This window comes from Petaurus breviceps, unplaced genomic scaffold (genome assembly GCF_028583685.1).
Source record: "Petaurus breviceps papuanus isolate PSGF00001 unplaced genomic scaffold, PetGlider_PUasm1.0 128, whole genome shotgun sequence".
Lineage (NCBI taxonomy): Eukaryota > Metazoa > Chordata > Mammalia > Diprotodontia > Petauridae > Petaurus > Petaurus breviceps.
Window position 1 is genome coordinate 11,744,982 of NW_027185664.1, and position 15,496 is coordinate 11,760,477.

Consider the following 15,496-nt stretch of genomic DNA (forward strand, 5'->3'; position numbering starts at 1 on the left):
GAGAGAGAGTTTGTGTGTAGTTAGGTCAGGGAATAACTTGTTATGACTGCAGTTTTCTAAATTCAGTCCAGTCTCTCTCTCTCTATTCATGCAGATTTCTGTTTTTTTCTCATTGAACCTTTATCAATGCTCCCAAAATGGATGGACTTATATAGATGAACCCAATGGGCCATAATCAGGATAATAGACATTTTTTGCTTTGTTTTCCTATATGAATTGTTTAGCTGATCTCTTGAATAGTTATTGACCTCATTGATGAGATTGTAGGCTTGTTGCAATAGCACAATGTCATCCTCCAGAGGAACATCTGGAAGATTTTGCCATCTATTGAGAATCCTTCTTCTATTTGGACTCAGATATCACAACCTCTAGAAGAGTGGCCGGTAATTTTCATAAGCATCCATCTATTTTATGCCCAACGGGATATTTTTTTTTTTACCAAGAGATCATTTCAAGCTACCTCTGTGATTATATGAAAAAGGATTATTATATTATCAAAACACATGTGAGATACCTTACTGGTGAATAAACTTCAAGGTGTCATTTTGTATTACTAAGTCAAATGTGGTTTAAAAAAATAACCAGCAAATGATAAATGCCACAAGATCTTATATTCTCTTCATTTTTTTGTCAATAGAATAACTATGATTATTTGGTCTCTTACTGAAGATCATTTGTGAAAATCTTTTCATTTCTCAAAATATATTTCATATGTAACCAAGCACATCACAGAGACATAAGAAGTACACTAAAACAAAGTTTATGTATGTTAAAAATAGGTTTATCGGCTGATAATTAGTGATTCCTTTTCAAACATCAGGATCACCTTATTTTCATAGTAATAAAGGTCCAAAATGTTTTCCAATTATACAGTGTCCTGATCTGTTTCAAATATCTTGACAACTAATTCCATCTTGGTTGGCATTGCTTTATTTTGTGTGTGTCTAATAAGCTACAACTGTTTTTCATGTCTGTTTTTTAATTAATAAAATTTCTATTTCTGGTAGTATCCAAATATAATGCTTCTGTATTATAAACACTTTGCTATAGAAATGCCCCATCTGTTTCATTTTTCAACTGTTGTCCTATTTTCACCTAAGAATATTCTTGGATTAATCTGGCTCGGTAGACTTTCATGCCAAATTTTCTGTAGATGCATTGTCCTTTCTTCTATTGAAACCTTTTATCATCTAATGTCTTAACTTTTTACAAATAGATTTGTGTCTCAGGTGTTTCCCTTGGAAAAGAGATCAAAACATTGTTCTCTAGGATGATTTCTGGACTCTTTCATTTGCTTCATCATGGAAACCACTTTGCATTGGTTAAAATGCTACAGGAATTAGTGACAGTGTCTGGTATCGTTTCCTTCATCCTTTTCCCATTTTTCAATAACAATAGCTTGGTTGAATAGGTCATGTTGGAGCTTTGTCATTTCATGCAGTTTTCTTCTCATCTTTTCTCATTTATAGTCTTGTGTTAATTTTGACTTTTGCTCTTTCTAGTTAACAAGTAGTTCTGATATGACTGCCATATGGATTATAATTTTCTCTCTATTAAGTGGAAGCAAATTTCATTATGACTGGTGTTCACCATGTTTTAAGACAGTATTCTTGATTAAATATGTGAGACTTATGAGTATTCCACATTTCAATGGACTTTCAAAAATTATTTTTAGTTTTCAACATTCATTTCCACAAGATTTTGAGTTACAACTGTTCTTGTCTTTCCCTACCCCCACCCCAAGATAGAAAGCATGCTGAATACCCTTACACCAATCTGCTTTCTCTTATATCCTTCCTCATCCCCCCCCCCAACTTTCTAGTAGGGCAAGGTGAATTTCTATAACCCAGTGCCTGTATATATTGTTTCCCAGTTGCATGTAAAAAACATTAAAAAAAAATTTTTTTTTTGCCTTTTGGAGGGCAATTGGGGTTAAGTAACTTGCCCAAGGTTACACTGCTAGTTTTTTTTTGTGTGTGAGTGTCAAGTGTCTGAGGCTGGAACCAAACTCAGGTCCTCCTGACTCTGGGGCCAGTGCTCTATTCACTGTGTCACCTAGCTACCCCCCAAAACAAATTTTTTAATATTTGTTTTTTAAACTTTGATTTCCAGATTCTTCCTCTTCTTCCCTCCTCATCCACCCTCACTGGGAAGAAAAGCAATTCAATATAGGTTGTATATGTGTAGTTACATAAAACATTTCCATAGTATTTATATTGTGAAAGACTAGCTATATTTCCCTCCAACCTATCCCTCCCCCTACTTACTCTATTTTCTACTTTAACCCTGTCCTTTTTATTTTCTTTTTTCCTTTTTGGAGGGGGGGAGGCTAGGCAATTGGGGTTAAGTGACTTACCCAAGGTCACACGGCTAATAAGTATGAAGTGTCTGAAGCCGGATTTGAACTCAGGTCCTCCTGACTCCAGGGCTGGTGCTCTATTCACTGTGCTACCTAGCCGCCCCATCCCTTCCCTTTTTCAAAAGTGTATGATTCAAATGACCCTCTCCCTTCTATAATCCCCCTTATCCCTTTCCCCCCTACTTTCCTGTAGGGTAGGATACCCAAAGGAATGTGTATGCTATTCCCTTCTTAAGCCAAATTCAATGAGAGTAAGGTTGACCCATTCCCTTTCACCTTCCTGCTCTTTCCCTCCATTGTAACAGTTTTCTCTTGCCTCCTTTATGTAACATAATTTATTGTATTCTATCTCTCCCTTTCTCCTCTCATTATATTCCCCTCTCACCTCTTAATTTTATTTTTTAGATATCATCCCTTCCTATTCAACTGATCCTGTGCCCTCTGTCTATGCACACATGTACACACATGTATACACTCACATATGTATTTATACATACATGCACTCTCCTATACATATATGCATATATATGTATACATATATGCATATATATATGTATACATATATGCATATATATGTATACATATATGCATATATGTGTATATATATTCCCTTCAACTATCTTCATACTGAGAAAAGTCTCATGAGTTACAATTATTGTTTTTCCATGTAGTAATATAAATAGTTCAACTTTAATAAGTTCCTTATGATTTCTTTTTACTATTTACCTTCTCATGCTTCTCTTGCTTCTTGTATTTGAAAGTCAAATTTTCTATTTAATTCTGGTTCTTTTATTAAGAATACTTGAAAGTGGGGCGGCCAGGTGGCTCAGCGAGTAAGAGCACCGGCTCCAGTGTCGGGATGACCTGGATCAAATCCGGGCTCAGGTACTCAGCACCACACCCAGAAATAACTGGTCGTGTAACCTTGAGCAAGTTACTTAACCCCGATTGCTTTAAAAAAAAAAAGAAAAAAAATAATACTTGAAAGTCCTCTATTTCATTGAATGACCATATTTTCCCCTGAAGCGTTATACTCAGTTTTGCTGGGTAGGTGATTCTTGGTTTTAATCCTAGATCTTTTGACCTCTGGAATATCATATTCCAATCCCTTCATTTCCTTAGTGTAGAAGCTGCTAGATCTTTTGTTATCCTGATAGTGTTTACACAATACTCAGATTGTTTCTTCCTGACAGCTTGTAATATTTTCTCCTAGACTTGGGATCTCTGAAATTTGTTTCTGATGTTCCTAGGAGTTTTCTTTCTGGGATCTTTTTCAAGAGGCAATCAGTGAATTCTTTCAATTTCTATTTTGCCCTCTGGTTCTAGAATATCAGGGAAATTTTCCTTGAGAATTTCTTGAAGGATGATTTCTAGCCTCTTTTTTTGATCACTACTTTCAGGTAGCCCAATAATTTTAAATTACCTCTCCTGCATCTATTTTCTAGGTCAGTGGTTTTTCCAATGAGATATTTCATATTGCCTTCTATTTTTTTTCATTTTTTTATCTGTTTAATAGTATCTTGATTTTTCATAAAGTCATTAACTTCTATTTTCTCCAATCTAACTTTGAAGGAATTATTCTCTTTGGTGAGTTTTTGAAATTCCTTTTCCATCTGGTCAATTCAGCTCTTCAAGGCATTCTTCTGCTCATTGGCTTTTTGGGCCACTTTTGCCATTTGAATTGTCTATTTTTTAAGGTGTTATTTTCTTTAGCATTTTTGCGGTCTCCTTTAGCATGATGTCAACTTGCTTTTCATGATTTTCTTGCATCATTCTCATTTCTCTTCACAATTTTTCCTCCACTTCTCTTACTTGGTTTTCAAAATCCTTCTTGAGCTCCTCCATGGCATGTAGTCAATTCATATTTTTCTTGACTGGTTTTGATGCAGAGTTTTGACTTTGTTGTCTTCTTTGGGTTCCATGTTTTGATCCTTTTTATCCCCCATAAAGTATTCTATGGTCTGATTGTATTTCATCTGCTTGCTCATCTTGCCAGACAATTACAGGACTCTTTGCCATGGTACAACTCTGTTTCCAGAGTGGAAAGAGCTCTATCCCAAATCTCTGGGGTTTTCACAAATGTCAGAGCTATGAGGAGGGCACCTTTTCTACAGGCAACCCAAGCTCTGGCACACTGGCCACACATGCCAGGACCACCACCTGAGGCTATGATTCAGACCCAAGCAGGTCAAAGCAAGAGCAATTACCCTTTGATTACTTGGTCCCCCTACAATCTGCAGGTCAGGAGCTTTGGAGGCAGTCATGTGGCAGCAGCTGCAGCTGCTACGCCTCCACCACCTCTCACACTGAGAGCAGGGGCCGGACTGTGCTCTTCTGGAACCCAGTTCCAACAAAGTTCCCCACTGACCTTTTACTTTCTCTTTGGCATTTATGGGTTGAGAAGTCTGGAAACTGCCACAGATGCTGGTGATTAACTCTCCTGAAGTCTTCTCTGGCCAGGTGGTGCCACTGGTCGGGAAGCCCTGGGTCTGGAACTGTGAGGCTCGTGTGTGACTGTGCTTGGCTCCCAGCTGGGTGCAATAGATCCTTCCTGTTGACCTGCCAGGCTGCCTTCAGTGGGAGATTTGTTTCTCTCTGTCATTCTGTGGGTTTTGTAGCTCTAAAATTTGTTTAGAGTCATATTTACAGGTATTAGAGGTGGTTGGAGTGGGAGCTCATGCCAAATTCCTGCCCTTCCTTCTCCATCTTGGCTCCACCCCTGGACTTTTAAAAAATAATATTTTGACATATATATTTCAATGATTTTTACCCTGCTCAACCTGGTGTCCACTTTTTTGTTAAAGTTGCAGCGTATCAGGGTATACGTTACCTTGTGTTGAATTATCTTCTTAGGTTCTTCATTGAATTTCTTAACTTTTTAATCTCCTGAAACAGAAACTTACATGTAAACTATAAAATCATCCTAGCAGCCCTTTTACTGATGTTCCTCATGAGCACTCCAAGGTAAGATGACAAAATGTTCCATGAAAGATGTTTCTTTGCCTTTGGGTTCATGATGAACCCAACTCAGCCAGCTTCTTTATTTGCCTCTTCAAGAATTTGTGACCTTCTTTTCATTTAGCTGCAACTTTATATGATTTGTGGCTTCATTTATGGCAACCATCATAGGTAAGATTCAGTTTTTCATTGGTTTAGCTCACCTCGTTGTTCATTGGACAAATGTTTTACATTTCAAGTATTATCATTAACTGATGTTTTAGATGATCTGAAAACTATGTGTGTCTCAAAAACTTCTTTCCCCCTTTTGTGGCATTTTGCCACTATCACAATTCATTATCCTTTTTCTACCAACAAAAGACAGTGTTTATGTAGTACTTTAAGCCTTGCAAAGGGACTGATTTACAAATATCCCATTTTATCCTCATGATAATCCTGGCAGAAAGATGCTACTATTATCCCACTTTACAGATAAAAAGACTGAGGCTAGGAGAGGAAAAATGAATTGTCTAGGTTTATAAAACTAGTATCTGAGGCAGGATTTGAACTCAGGTCTTCCTGACTCTTGGTCCAGGGTTTCATCTTCTATACCACTCCATTGCCTTTAGTGATTAACCTTCTGGTTTTCCGTAATCATCTAGTCTTCTATATGCTTTCCTTACATTAAGCCTGTGAAGTACTATTATCAGCTATTATATAGACACAAGGTAACTGAGATGAAGTGATTTGCTCTTAATGCACTCCAAAATGTTCATAGTATCAGAGATTTGGAGCTGAAAGGGATTTTCGTAATTACTTAGCCCAAGTCCATCAACTTACAAATGGGGAGGCAGAGGTTAAAAGATTCTAAGTTTGTCTTATAAAAGGCCACAAGAAGACTATGAAGCACATTTAGGATTGGTTCCAAATCCTAGTTTCCTTCCATGACCCAGACTGTTAGGTTTTTGGATCCATATATTTAGCCTCTTTTCTTTCTGACTTGAAGGCACCAATGGAACCTGAATGCTAACAGGTGATGTTCTTTAGGCTGTCAAGTGGGTCAATGCTATGACCAACTCCTCAATTTACATCATCCAGGGAAAAACATTACTGAAACAGCTCTCTAAGCATGCATTATTGGCTTTTCAGGCTTGTAGAGTCAGTGTTATTTACTTGTTTTTAAAAGCCTTAACTGGTTCATTCTTATTTCACAGTGTTTGAGTTTCTGTCTCAGGCCAAATTAACACAAGTTATGCAACTCCTTCTTAGCTGTTATGTAGCTCCAAGGAACATAGATCATTTTCCTAATCTCCCCAGACAGCCTATATACAGGTAATTGTCATTTCAACCCTTTGAATCTTGCTAATATTGAACACCTATCAAATCCTGAATTATCTAACTAATGCTGATTTCTTTAACTTCAAGCTTGGTCCTGGTGTAAATTACCCTATCGCAGAGTCAGACGATTTGTAATTTACTGCTTATCTAATGAATTACACTAATCATCAAGAACTACAAATCAAGTACCATTGGCCTATTGTGGTTATGTTGGAAAGGTGAGACTGGTAGTAAACACTAAGCTAGGAAAAGGCTCCATTTCAATACTGTAGAAAGTAAAAAGTCTATGACAGAGGTACATTAGAAGTATAGGCCCAAGCCACATAATCCCTCTCGCCTCTCTTAACCCACATGTAGATTTATTATTTACATCTATTTCTTGATCATACAAAAAGCATCTAGGTGGCATAGTAGATAGAATTCCAGGCTTAGAGTCAGGAAGACTGATCTTTCTGAATTAAAATAGCTTGACTATAAATACATGTGCTTGGCAGGAGGCTACAGTAGTTTCATACCTTCAGAAATGAGATTAGGACACCCAAAGACTAATAAGGGTTGATTTGTTTAATAGAGTTGGGGGAATGGGGGCAAATCAATGATTCATCCTTATCATTCTAAAACTGTTCAGTGATTCTTCTCTATTACCTACCAAAAAAGCCTATATTACTTACTCTTGTATTCAAGGCTGTTCAGAACATTAAGGCACAAAACCTTCCAATTTAATTTCATACTGCAAAACTTGTGCACTATACCACAGATCAGATTTCTTGTTAATCCTTATATACTGCCTGCAATTTTCCTATTGACATACTCACTCACACTGCTCTCTATTCTTGGAAAGCTCTGCCTCTTTCTCCTACTGTGGCATTATTAATTTTTTTAAACCAAAGGAGAAAAATATTTCTCCAGAAGGCCTATTCTAATGCCCCCATCCCACAGTCAATAATTACTATTTATAGTTTGAAACTCACATAGTGCTTTCTAAGTATCTCTTTAGCACAGGTCATATATTATTTTGTATTCAAGTTATCTCTATATAGGTTGGTTCCCCATACTTGATTATATGCTCTTTGGGGGCAGAGGAGAAGTTTTATCTGAACTTTGTATCTCCTCAAGCGTCTAGTACAGCGCTCAGTCCACAATTAAAGCTTAGTAAATGCTTATGGAATTCTAGTTTTCCACTATTCAATAGGAGACTGTAATTCAGGAGAACAACACAAGAGGGCAATATGGCCCCATTTCCTTGCACATGCTCAGACCCCTTAAACTTTACAGATCACTAATCCACTAAGGACTTGTCATAGAATCGCTCCCTCTAAGGAAGCATCAATTGAGTTAAGCACCTTTAATATTATCACAAATGGATGCCAAAAATGAATTAATCATCAATTGTGGTCAGACCTAGTACTTCTGAATGCATTTAAAATCAATTATAGCTCCCTCCTTCACAAATGATCTTTTTTTTGGGGGGGGATATAAAAAATAAAAACAACCCATTGCCTCTAAAAAAGAAATTGTAGCAATATTAATTTACTTTCCTCTAATTGTATCAAATTGAAGATATTTGGAGTTCATAAATGTTTTTAGAGGAATTGAAACAATTAAAGAAACTTAGAATGTTGTCACATTTCAAATTGTTTGATATATCTGGATCTTTTGATGCAGTAGGCAGTGTGATAGAGAAGAATGAACACTGGTCTTAAGAGTGAGAAGATATGCATTTGAATCCCAGCTTCACCACTTACTAATTGTGTAACTTCTATGAACCTCAATTTTCTCATCTGCAAAATGGCTGTAATGATGATTGTTCCACTTATTCAATAGAGTGGGTGTGAGAACAGTACTTTGTAAACCCTAAGTGGAAATGTTATTATAATCTCGTGACTGCTCAATTTGGCTTGGAATACAGAAGACTGGCAGTTGGCACATAAAGATGCCTGTCAGCTATTCTCCATCTCCTGTTGCCAGGACAAAACAAATCAAAACCAATGTAAACTTTTTTTTTTAATTTCTGAAGCTATGGGAAATTGGGATAGACTAACAATAGAAGCTAAGGGAACTACCTCACTGCAGATATTACAGGTCAAGCACCTATTACTCCAGAAGGTTTTTGTACAGGCTTGCTGTAAACGATGAATTAATTTAGTCTTGGGAATGAAAGAAGAAGTCTGTGGGGACCTCTTCCAATGTTTATTCCTCACCAAGAATCCTCACTTCATGAGAGAATGTATTTGGAAGAACATGGTTATTTAAATTAATGGTGAATTAAGTACCAATGACAGACACCAGATTGACGCAGTGGATACTCATTTCTTCATTATAGATTATATACTTCATGAAAAGACAGTGATCTTCCATGCCAAGCTCTTGTCAGGGTCCACTTTCCATGCTTATGTTGCTTTTGTCCTCTCTATGAACACTGCCAAGAAGTCAATTAGAGAAAAATAAAATGAGATGGATATCTGCCCATCTCAGCAAACCAAGGTGACTCTGAATACCAACTGTAGGGCACTCTTTATGCAATCAAGTGCTGTATTCTACTGGTTATGCCTGGCCTCAAATGTACTGAACATTTAAAATGCAGTCTAATGTGTTGTTATTAAGTATAACTGATTCTTTTTTTAATCAAATGCTTTATTAACTTCTAGTTTACATCATTTATTTCTGAAAGATTTTGAGTTACAAATTTTCTCCCAGTTTTCCTCTACCTGCCACCCCAAAATAGTGATCCCATTAGATATCCCCTCCTCCAATCTGCTCTCTCCCATATCTTCTCCCATACACCCTCCAACTTTCCAGGAGGGCATGGTTCTCTATGCTCCAGTGCCTGTATATCTTATTTTCCAGTTGCAAGTAAAATAATATTATTAATAATAATGATTATAAAGATATAGACATATTTACACATTTGATTTTAAAACTTTAAATTCCAGATTCTTTCCTTACCTCCCTTGTCACCCGCCCTTACTGGGAAGATAAGCAATTCAGTATAGGTTGTACATGCATAGCTATGCAAAACATTTCCACAGTGGATATATTGTGAAAGACTGACTATATCTCCTTCCCTCCTAACCCACCTCCCACTTGTTCTATTCTCTACTTTGATCCTGTCCCTTTTCAAAAGTGGGTTCTTCCAACTTCCCTGCCCCCCAGCCTGCCCTCCTTTCCATCATCACCCCTCTCATCCCCTTCCCCCCTATTCTCCTGTGGGGTGAGATACCCTATTTAGTGTGTATGTCATTCCCTCCCTAAGCCAAATTCAGTGAGAGTAAAGTTGACTCATTCCCTTTTGCCTTCCTGTTCTTCCCCTCCATTGTAAAAGCTTTCCCTTGCCTCTTCCATATGAGATAATTTACCCCATTCTGTCTCTCCCCATCTCCTCTCATCATATTCTTCTTTCACCTCTTAATTTCACCTTTTAAGTATCATCCCTTCCTATTCAAATGGTCCTGTGCCCTCTATCTATGTATACCTGTACACATATATACACACACTCACATATGTATTCATATGCCCATATAACCTCCTATAGATATATATGTGTATGTATACATTTATACACACACACATATCTATTCCCTTCAATTATTCTCATACTGAGAAAAGTTTCATAAGTTACAATTATCATTTTTCCATGTAAGAATGTAAATAGTTCAACTTGGATAAGTTCCTTATGATTTCTTTTCCCTGTTTACCTTCTCATGCTTCTCTTGCTTCTTGTATCTGAATGTCAAATTTTCTATTCAACTCTGGTTTTTTCAGCAAGAATGCTTGAAAGTCCTCTATTCCACTGAATGACCATATTTTCCCTTGAAACATGATACTCAGTTTTTCTGGGTAGGTGACTCTTGGTTTTAATCCCACCCACCTCCTTTCACCTCCAGAATATTAAATTCCAAGCCATTCAATGCTTCAGTGTAGAAGCTGCCAAATACTGTGTTATCCTGATTGTTTCCACAATATTCAAATTGTTTCATCCTGCCTGCTTGTAATATTTTCTCCTTGATTTGGTAATTCTGGAACCTGGCTATAATATTCCTAGTAGTTTTATTTTTGGGATATTTTTCAGGAGATGAGTAGTGAATTCTTTCAACCTCTATTTTGCCCTCTGATTCTAAAACATCAGGGCAATTTTCCTTGAAAATTTCTTGAAGGATGATTTCTAGGTTCTTTTTTTTTAATCATGGCTTTCAGGTCGTTCAATAATTTTTAAATTATCTCTCCTAGATCTCTTTTCCATGTCAGTGGTTTTCCCAATGAGATATTTCACATTGCCTTCTTTTTTTTTTATTTGTTTGGATATGCTTAATAGTATCTTGATTTTAGAGCACCGGCCCCAGAGTCGGGATGACCTGGGGATTGCATCCGGGCTCAGACACTTAACACCCACCCAGAAACACCTGGCATCGTAACCTTGAGCAAGTTACTTAACCCCAATTGCTTAGGGGCGGCCAGGTGTCTCAGCGAGTAAGAGCACCGACTCCAGTGTCGGGATGACCTGGATCAAATCCGGGCTCAGATACTTAGCACCACACCCAGAAATAACTGGCCATGTATCCTTGAGCAAGTTACTTAACCCCAATTGCTTAAAAAAATAAAAAAAATAGTATCTTGATTTCTAATAAAGTCACTAGCTTCCATTTGCTCCAACCTAATTCTGAAGGAATTATTCTCTTCAGTGAATTTTTGAGATTCTTTTTCCATCTGGCAAATTCAGCTTTTTAAGGCATTCTTCTCCTCATTGCTTTTTTGAGCCTCTTTTGTCATTTGAGTTAGTCTATTTTTTAAGGTATTATTTTCTTCAGTCAGGTTGTTGGCTCTCATTTCATAATTTTCTTGTATCATTCTCATTTCTCTTCCCAATTTTTCCTCCACTTCTCTTATTTGGTTTTCAAAATCCTTCTTGAGGTCCTATATGGCTTGTAACCAGCACATATTTTTCTTGGAATCTTTTGGTACAGGAGTTCTGACTTTGCTGTCTTCCCCCTGTTCCATGCTTTGATCTTTTTTGTGCCCAAAATAGGAGTGTAAAGTTGGGTTTCTCTGCTTGCTTATGTTGCCACTCAATTACTTGACTTTGGGGCTTTTTGTCACAGTAGTACTCTGCTACCAGGCAGGGGAGATTTGTACCAATTGCTGGGGTTTTCTCAGCTGCTGAAGGTATTAGTTGAGTGCCCTCTCTAAAGTCTCCACATGCTCTGGCAATCTGGTCATGCACCCCAGGACCTCCACCCTAGACTGCAATCCAGATCCAAGCAAGAGTGATTACCCCTTAGACTGGTTGCTTGGTCCCCCTACAATATGTAGGACAGGAACTGAAGTAGCCATGTGGCTGCAGCTCTAGGGCTGCTGCACCTCAGGCGCTTCTTGCCCCGGGGACAAAAGCCAACCACACTCCTGAACTACTGGATCCCAAAGTCCACATTGCACTGACCTCTCACGTTGGTCTTAGTATCTATGTGTTGATACTTCTGGAAACCGCCACAGCTGCTGGAGATCTGAAGTCCCTCCAGCCAGCAGCTGATCAGGTCTGCCCTGAGGCTAAAACCTCAGGCTTGGGCAGGGCTGGGGTCAGCTCCCAGAGAGCTTCACTGGACGATTCCTTCCAGGCTGTCCTTAGCAGGAGGTTAGCTTCTCTGTGTCATTTTGTGGGTTCTGTAGCTCCAAAATTTCTTGAGAGTCACCTTTTACATGAATTGGATGAGGTGGAAGCCGGAGCCCTGCTGAAGTCATGTTTCTACTCTGCCATCTTGACTCCACTCCCCTCCTCCCCCCAGTATAACTGATTCTGCTAATCCTTATCCAAGACCTTCCTTATAGTGCATACAGTAAATTAAATAAAACTGGAAGAGGTAAGAATTTTGACCAATGTAATATGTAACCATGATTTCAGAGGACCACCTAAGTAGAATGTTAAGTTATAGAGAGGTAATACAGAATGAACTGTACATTACTTCACATGTATAATCTATATGAAATTACTTGCCTTATCAGGGAGGAAGGAGGGGAGGAAAAAGGAGGGGAAAGTGGGAAAAGAATTTAGAACTCAAAATAAAAAAAAAATGAATGGTAAATTTCTTTACATGTAATTGAGAAAAAAAAAGAATGGCTTATGGTCATGGCTTATGTGGGAATTTATTTTACTTAACCATATAGATTTGTTAAAAAGTGTATCCACCCCCCCATGAAAATAAATTCTTGTTAAATGAAAAAATAAAACCAATCAAATTTGACAAAAATGTATTTATAATTTTCTATAAGACACTGAGTTTGGTCATGAGGATACAAGAAAATTAAGACATTAACGCAAAGATTTTCTACTGATGACATATACTCATACAATTAATTAAATATAATGTCATCTGGAAAGGGAAAAACAAGTAGCAGGTAGTTAGGGGAGACATAATTCAATAGGAGGTTATACCTGGACTAAGCCTTGAAGGAAGTTAATTCTAAGAGGGGGATTGCAGGATTATTGATTTATACTTGATAGAATCCCCAGAGGACATCTAGCCAAACCTTTTGATTTTACATATAAGAAAACTAAGGCCCAGTGCAGTCAAATGAATTGCCCTAGAGCACAGGTACAAAGTGTCCAAGGTAGGATCTGAAACCCTGATCTCTGACTTCAGAGTCAGTGCTCTTTCTCCTCATATTAAACTAAGGGGGAGTATAATTCCAGAAGCAGTTTCTCTGTTCTTCCATGATCCTTCCCATAAGTCTTTGGAGTCAGAGAGATTCTACAGGTATCAGAATACCATGAATAGGAACATCATTTTAAACTACTGGGATTAGTAATAATCATGGGAAGAGGCCTCCTCAGGTCTTTTCCACAGAATAGCCTTTCAGTTTTTTTTTTTTTTAAGCAATCAGGGTTAAGTAACTTGCTCAAGGTTATATGGCCAGTTATTTCTGGGTGTGGTGCTAAGTATCCGAGCCTGGATTTGATCCCCAGGTCATCCCGACATTGGAGCGGTGCTTTTACTTGCTGAGCCACCTGGCCGCTCCTAGCCTTTCAGTTTTGACTGAAATGTAACCTAAGAAGAATAATATTGAAAATCAGTTATCTGGAAAATAGTCTGGAGTAGCTTATGAAAGGTTTTAAAGATGAAATCAACAGACCATGGTGACAGATCAGATCTGGGGGTGAGGTGTAAGAGATAGTGAGGAGTCAAGGATGATTCCTAGGCTGTGAGCCTGAGGACCTGCGAGGATGGTGTTGCCCTGTACAATAATAGGGGAAGGTAGGGAAAAGGGTTAGGGAAAGATGAATCCTGTTTGGGGGCATATGGAGTTTAAGATGCCTACTGGACATCCAGTTTGAGATGTCTGAAAGGCTGCTGGAGGTTTAAGATTGGAAGTCATTGGAGAGGCTAGGGCAGGATAGGTAGATCTATGTATCATTAGCATTGAGATGGTAATTAAATCCATGGGAGCTGATAAGATTACCATGTGAAGCAGTATAGAGGGAGAAGAGAAGAGAGCCTAGGACAGAACACCAAGGGGCGTTTATGCTTAAAGGGTGTGATCTGGAGGAGAATCCAGGTTTAGATAGGCAGGATGAAAACCAAGAGTGGTGTCCCCAAAACCCAAAAAACGGTCAAGGAGAACAGAGTGATCAAAAGTGTCAAAGGCTACATAGAGGTCAAAGAGAAGGGGAATTGAGAAAAGGCCTTTGGATTTGGCAATTAAGAGATCATTAGTCACCTTGGAGAGAGCAGTTTTAGTGGAATGACAAAGTCAGAAGTCAGACTGTAAGGGATTAAGAAGAGAATAAGAGCAAAGTAGAGCCACCTATTGTAAATGACCTTTTCTAGGACATGAAGTTTTTTAAATTTTGTTTTGTTTGTCTCCAATGATGGGGGAGACATAACTATGTTTGTAGGTTATTTGTTTTTGTTAGTGATATTAGATAAGGTACTGTTTTAGGTCAGAATCTGGCTGTTTTCATCTTTGTAGCTACAGTATCTACCAAAATTCTGAGCACAAAGGTAAAGTTGTAATAGTCAGCTAGGATTTACTAAGTGCCTACTGTGTTCCAGGCACTTCTGGAATAAGAATTATGTTGAACTTAATTGATTTTCTTTAGTCTGCTAACTCAGGATGAATACTTCACGTTGAAAAATTCAATTCAAGACTATAGTGAAACATGCTGAGAATATAATTATAAAAAGGATCATCCTGAATATCAAAGGCCTACAGAATCATTCCTGGCTTTTCAAGAGAACTGTACTTGTTGATTTGCTCAGATAGAACCTACCTGAAGTAAATTTGTGAAGTATTTGGTCAGAGGTCCTACATTATCTTTATCTTTCCCTCACCACCCAGGAGAATATAATAGATATGATGAGCTGTCCTTGTATATTTTGAATTTTTAAAAAATATTTTATGCATTTATTACAACAAATTTGAGTCTTTTGAACTTTAAGCATTCTTTTTACAGTAGAGTAATAAATAACTGTCCCATATCCAATTTTTACTTTGCACACCAAGTGCCTTTTTTAAAAAAAATTATGTTTTATTTTTTGCTTTTTGGAGGGGGGAAGGTAGGGTAAATGGGGTTAAGTGACTTGCCTAAGGTCACATGGCTAGTGTTAAGTTTCTGAGGCCAGATTTAAACATAGGTCCTCCTGACTCCAGGGCTGGTGCTCTATTCACTGAGCCACCTAGCCATCCTCATCCAAGTACCTTTTCTACAAGTGATTTTTCTGGAGAGTTCCTAGACGTGAGCCATACCCAAGACTTATTTTAGAGATTTCCCCCCAAATTCCAGGGTAGATACTGAGCATATAGAAAAAGCATGAGTTCATTTTTGTGGGGGGAAATTTAGGTTCCCTGAGGACTGGATTCATTTTATGTGAG

At 37.9% G+C, this 15,496-nt stretch overlaps 1 protein-coding gene across 1 annotated transcript in view; it reads right to left on the minus strand.

Annotated features, from left to right (window-relative positions):
- The window catches only part of DCC (DCC netrin 1 receptor), a 1,052,419-nt gene that overhangs the window by 187,622 nt on the left and 849,301 nt on the right, over nt 1-15,496 (minus strand). The window lies entirely within an intron of this gene.